The 6,764-nt window shown below is 40.5% G+C and overlaps 1 non-coding gene across 1 annotated transcript; it reads left to right on the top strand.

Annotated features, from left to right (window-relative positions):
• Positions 1-3,193: 3,193 nt before the first annotated feature.
• LOC148848868 (small nucleolar RNA R71) lies at positions 3,194-3,300 on the top strand. The gene has a single exon (XR_016101596.1). It is a non-coding gene; the product is annotated as a small nucleolar RNA R71 (small nucleolar RNA).
• The last annotated feature ends 3,464 nt before the right edge of the window (positions 3,301-6,764 follow it).

Below are 6,764 nucleotides of genomic sequence, written 5' to 3'. Positions count from 1 at the left end.
AAAAGGCAGTTCAGCCTTTTCGCCTTTAGAGTTCTCCTCCTGCCGCTGCCATCTCCTTTGCAAGATTAGATCTTTGCAGAAAAGAAAGTCAAGAATTCTGTTCTTGACATCAATCTTGCAAGAAAGACTGAAATAGATTCAGTGTTTAGTGCTTCCAGAGGATACTTGCGAAGGATCCAGTGTGTAGGACGCACCCTGCTGGTTCTGTTCCATCCACAACTGTGTCATCTTCAGCAGGAACGGATCTTGGAGCATTCTTTGGGCGTGAACACCAACTTTGGGAGATAGTGCTTCTCCGGATCAGGTATATTCCTCCCATTTGTCTTTTGGTACAGATCTGGTTTGATTATGGTTCAAATAGGATCCTTGAATATTGTATTCTAAATTTAGGGAATATGATTCCCAGTTGGGAGAAGGTAGGAAAATTTTTGAAATTCGCCCACCCATTTCGCAACCTTTATGGCGTCCATTAGATGGATCCTACCATTCTTTTAGAGGACTCCGGTATATAAAGACCTTACACCCCAATGGGGAGGGGGATGAAAAAAGTGAAGTAACCCCTGCTCTCTGGCTCTCTCGTTTCTCCAATATTATCTTCAAAGCTCTCTACAATCAGAGTGCTAACTTAAGCGTCGAAGAGCCCCCATCGGGAAAATACTCCCGGGACCTCTGATTCAGTTCCCGCGGGTCCCTCAGCTCCCGCCGCCTACAAAGAGGAGGAAAAGATGGAGTTCTCGCAAGTCCCTCAGCTCCCGCCACCTACAAAGAGGAGGAAAAGATGGAGTTCTCGCAGGTCCCTCAGCTCCCACTGCCTATAAAGGAAAGAAGACCACCTCATGCTGAGGACAGTCGGATTGCGCCGCACAAGGGAGCTCCTCCGTTCTCTAAGTCACCGGCCACCTAGTAAGCAGTTTGCCACCTGGTAGTTCACCACCGGGCAGTTTGCCACCAGGCAGTTCACCACCGGGCAGTTCGCTACTAGGCAGTTCACCACCGGGCAGTTCGCCACCAGGCAGTTCGCCACCTGGGAGCTCGCCACCAGGCAGTTCGCCACCCGACAGTTCACCATCGAGCAGTTCGCCACCAAGTAGTTCGCCCCTAGGCAGTTCTCCACCAAGCAGTTCGCCAGTAGGCAGTTCACCACCAAGTAGCTCATCACTAAGGCACACCACCACAGGGTCAAATGACGAGGTACTTAGCCAAAAAGTTTTTACATCACAAAATATTGGTACATGGCCGAAAATGGTTACATCAGCTAACATTTAGCTTGTTCATGTTGTAGTTCATCTTCTTGTGGTGCGCTAAGGCTACTAGAGATGATCACCGGTAATGTCTCTCCGTCTCCAAGGAATACATGCTTGAGGTGAATAGGGAGAGGCTTCAATTCTGGAACGGGGGCCTGCAAAATAGAGGGTAAAGGTCTCCTGTCAGAAATCGGCAATATAACATAAGGAGCATTACTTGAATGTTGTAAGTCTGGAGAATCTTCCGATGCTGCAACCTTTTCCTGCAAATCAGCATTTGACATTGGCCCCTCTTTCTCAAGATGATTACTAATGGAAACTTCTAATCCATCCTTTCCATTAAGTTCGAAGACTTCCTGTGCCAAAGAATCAATCGCATCAGCAGAACAAATAGGATTATCATCAATAGGATATTTCATGGCATCATAAATATTAAACTTAACAATTTCACCATCAAATTCCATGGTGAGTGTGCCACTATAAACATCTATAAGGTCGTGAATGTTTTTAAGAATGGTCTTCCAAGCAGAATAAGAGTGGTTTGATCACCATTATCCATATCAAGCACATAAAAATCCGTAGGAAAAACCAAATCATTTACTTTTATAAGAACATCCTCAACTACACCCTTAGGATAGGCATTCGATCTATCAGCCAATTGAATCACTACACCAGTCTTATTCAATGGTCCAAGTTTCAAAGAAGCATATAAAGAATATGGCATGACATTAATAGAAGCTTCTAAGTCTAACATGGCCGTCTCAATTCTAGTGTTACCTATCATGCAGGGGATAGTGAACATACTTGGATCCTTGCACTTTGTAGGGAGTTTTTTAATGACTGCAGAAACATTCTCCCCTACTCTCACCTTCTCACATCCTTTTAGTTTCTATTTCCTTTTATATGTACATAATTCTTTTAGGAATTTAGCATAATGAGGTACTTGTTTAAGAGCATTAAAAAGGGGCATATTTGCCTTGCATCTACGGAAAGTTTCATAAAAATCTTTGAACTGCTCATCTTTCCTAGAACCTGCTAAAGCATTAGGAAAAGGAGGTACCGGTTTATAATCAGAAAGAGGAGGAAACTTATGCTTGGGTACTTCATCGTCATTGGGAATGATGTCTTTCTCCTTTCCTTGGTTCAACAATGCGGGGGCTGCCCTTGTTGGTGCCTCAACCTCTTCTCAAAATGATTGCACTTACATTTTCTTTTGGATTCACAACCGTTTAAGAGGGTAATTTCCCTGAACTTTGCACCTCTAACTGACTAATCGCCATCGCCATTTGGCCCATCTGATTGTCCAAACATTGGATATTGGCCCTTGTCTCCTACTAGAATTACAAAGTGTTAGTGGCAAGAAATTTGACAATATCCTCTAAAGACATACCTGAATCAGAATTTTGGGCTGGCTATTGTCTAGGGGGTGCGGCGGATATTGTCGGAAAGTCAGATGATATTGCGGGAAACTTGGCTGGTTCTATGGATTCCCATAGCTGAGATTGGGGTGATCCCTCCATCCTGGATTATATGTGCTCGAATAGGGATCATATTTCCTTTGCGGTTGCCCTAGAAAACCACCTATTGTATTTACTTGCTCAACGGGCTCCTCTTGAAGAGTTGGGCACATATTAGTTGGATGCCCTACTACTGAACATATCCCACAAGCCTTCACCATTTGCATTTTACCTACATCCATTTGACTAACAAGAGAAGTCAGAGTTGCAATTTGTTGTTCAAGGGAAAAGATATTTACCTCATTAGCATGCTTTGCTGGAGGGTTAAGCCTATAGCCGAATTGCTGAGAATTGACCGCCATATTTGCAATCAGATTTCTCATGGCCTCGGGAGTTTTATCTACTAAAGCCCCTCCACTAGCAGCATCAATCATGCTCCTATTAGTAGGTTGAAGTCCCTCATAAAAATACTGAATAAGTAGTTGTTCGCTGATTTGATGATGGGGACAACTTGCACATAACTTCTTAAAGCATTCCCAGTATTCATGTAGGGACTCCCCGTTTTATTGCCTTATACTACAGATTTCTTTTCTGATATTGGTCGCCCTTGAAGCTGGGAAGTACTTTTCTAGGAATAGCCTCTTCATCTCGTTCCATGTGGTAACACTCCCAGAAGGTAGATAATAGAGCCAATCCTTAGCCGAATCCTTCAGAGAAAATGAGAAGGCTCTCAATTTGATTTGCTCTTCAATTACCCCTATGGGTTTCATGCTCGTGCATACCACATGTAGCTCCTTGAAGTGTTTGTGAGCATCCTCACCTACAAGACCATGAAAGTGGGCAAGAGATGTATCAGTCCAAATTTCAATAAAAAATTAGCACCAACATCTAAAGCAGGAAACGTTATGCATAGGGATTGCTGATTCAAATCAGGTGCAACAAGCTCTTTCAAGGTTTGATTTCTGGCCATGATGTCCTCTTCTCTCAAATCAGCTCCGCTAACAGATAAAGAATTGAAGGGCGGATCGTTCTCCCCGGAATGACTCTGAACTTCCCCCCTTAACCTGTGCAAAGTCCCTTCTATTTTCGGATCGAACTGCAAATTACCTTTCTTAGAGAATCGAGTTATAGGCATAAATTAAGGAAAACCTAATAAACCCTAAATGACATACCATAAAACAAATAAAAATAAATAAAAAAATCTAGAACGATTAAATAAATAGATAAATAAATAAAATAGAAAATAATATATGCTAAAACACAAACAATCAAAGTGATCTACACAAAAAAAGGAAATTTTTTTTTCAAAAATTTCAAGAACTAAACAATGATCATGAGAAGCACAAAACTAATTATATAAAATCCCCGGCAACGACGCCAAAATTTGGTGTGCTATGGTTGGCACCCAAAAATAAAACCTATACTCGTGAGAATACAATGTAGTAGTGCAAGTAAGGATTATTCCTACAGAGAGTATCTAACCTGAATTATGTGTTACGTGAATCAAAGATGGAGGAGGGGGGCTGTAACAAAAACCAGATTCGAAAGAAAGAAAATCAGAATTAAAGAGAACAAAATTTAAATGGGAAGCAAGGCAATTTAGAATGTTGTAATTAACCAAAAGAACGAATCTTGGTCTACGATAACATCCACCACCAGAATTTCGCTACTGCTCATCGATGCAAGGATAAATCAATCCGGACTTTGAATATTCATCGTAGGAATTATTTTCCTGCATCTTCCTAATATTAGTTAATCGGAAAACAAGCGATCCTCTTAACCCTTACTACTGAACAACCCCTAAACAAGCATTAAAGATTTAATCCAGCAATAGCATTAAGCATTAGAGGTCGATGAAGCTAAACAACACAAGCACAAGCGGTTGCATTTAATTTAGTCGAGTGTCCTTCCTAGGATCCAACAATTTCTGATGCAACAAATCAATAAACCCTAGTTGCTTCACAGATTAGAGGGATCAAACAATTACAGATTTGATATCTAATCTAGCAATAGGTTGTAATGAATAATAAACTAGTAGGCCTTCCTAGCAATCAAACGAAACAATCATAGATATAAACATTGAAGAACATTTGATATCCAAAGCACGAGCTAAACAATGAAAACCAAATTAGATATTACAGTTTGGTGGATTCTGAGGCTTTTGCTTCCTTCGACCAAGTACAAGAGTTTAGCCATGCATGGTCATGGTGAAAACTCTAAGAAAATCAGAGAATGAAGAAGAGGGGCAAAGAGAAGAGAAGTGAAGAGAAGAGAGGTTCGGCTACTCCCAATCTGTTTGCCTTCTCTCTAGGTTTTTCTCCTCTTATCTACTTTCCCCAAGAGAAGCCTACAAAATCTCCTAAAATTCTTCTAAGTCAATCTACAAGTCTGACTTATCCAGAAAAGACTGAAAAATAAGATAAAACAAAGTTCTTGTGTGAGTGGGAGAGTGGTGAAATAGCAGATGAAAGCTTCAAGGCTAGGGAATATCTTCAACACGTCACCAATGCAGTTGCAGACAATTCAGGCCCGTTTTTTACCTAGATGGCATTTGAGTCTATCAAAATTCAATGGAATTGTAGAACTTTTCCTTATCTTTCCAATGCATCTTGAATCATCTCAATCGAAATCCGGATGAGAGAGTTATGGTCAATCTACCACATGGCGCCGAAACTGTGTAAAATGACCCGATTAGCCTTGTTTCTCACCTAACACCTCCTTTCATGCCTTAAACCAAAATATAGGAATTATGAGTGCATTTGGGCATAAAATAAACATAAAAGGGTAATTATTAAGGGAGAAAAATATGATATTTTTCGTTTTCATCAAGTGTTATGATCAAGCCCTGAACTGAGAGTTTGCAGTTCATTAATATAACCCATCATCTTTAGACAATGGTCATGAACCTGTTGGCTCTCAGTCATTTTTGCAGTCATAAACAACTTTAAGACCATCTTTCGAGTAGAATGATTATGCTCTTCAAACATGGTCCTTGGACTATCCAAGATATTTCTGGACACTTCGATCTGATCAAACTGTCTCTATATCGGATTGTCTAAGGAGGCTATGATATAACATCGGACAAGAGAATTTTTTGCTTCCCTGAAGGGATGGGAGATCAATCATATGGATGGCCAAACCCTGCAAGAAGGTTGGGTAAAATTTCAAAAATTTCTTATCTCCCATCCGGAAATCGCATTCCCTAATTTAGAAAACTGCATTTTCAAAGTTCGTTATTGAATCCAAAACTGGACCAGATCTGAAACAAAAAGGGAGGAGAGGGATATACCTAATACGAAGTAACAACAACTCCCAATGAATGTGTTCATGCCCAAGGAGAAGACCAAAACCTGCCTCCACTGAAAATGACACAGTGTGTGGTGAAGCAGGATCAACAGGATGACTCATTAGTAAGAATCAAAATTCTTCAGCAAGAATGAAACAAGGGCTAGTGAGCACGACTTCAGATTGTTTCTTCAGCCAAGAAACAATATCAAGAACCTTTCTTCATCAGATCCACAAGTAGAGATCAAACTGAGTAGGGATGGCAAGAACAAGAGAGAATTTTGTAGATTGTTGTGTATTAAACTAAGGAATTCACCCCCCATTTATAGTCTTCTTTGGATCGGCCTCCAAATCTAATTAGGAGAGAGTTTTGATGAGAGTAGAATTTATCATATTTTTATCCCAAATTATTCTGTCTTTTATACTAAATTAGCATCTAATTGGACTCATATTTCTTGTATTTTGATCCAGGGTATAAAAGAAGGCATCAAGAGCAAAGAAAGACAAATCGGATGATTTTTCATAGTTTCGACATTGTTCAGTGATCTGGACCTAACTCGCTTCTCCAAACTCCGAATGGAATGATTCAAGATCCACTAGAAAGATAAGAGAAAAAACCACAATTTTCATATTTTGAGTTTTCGCATATTCGGCAATAATCGAAGTCAATTCTGGGCCCGAAGTCGTGGGAAATTCACAGAAAGGCCCAATCCGCAGCTGAAGCCCAACTCGCAGAAAAGCCTGGCTGAAGCCCAATTCGCAGAGGAGGTCTATTACG

This window comes from Nelumbo lutea, chromosome 6 (genome assembly GCF_056320005.1).
Source record: "Nelumbo lutea isolate HS-2025 chromosome 6, American lotus-T2T, whole genome shotgun sequence".
Lineage (NCBI taxonomy): Eukaryota > Viridiplantae > Streptophyta > Magnoliopsida > Proteales > Nelumbonaceae > Nelumbo > Nelumbo lutea.
This window is presented reverse-complemented; position numbering and strand designations above follow the sequence as displayed.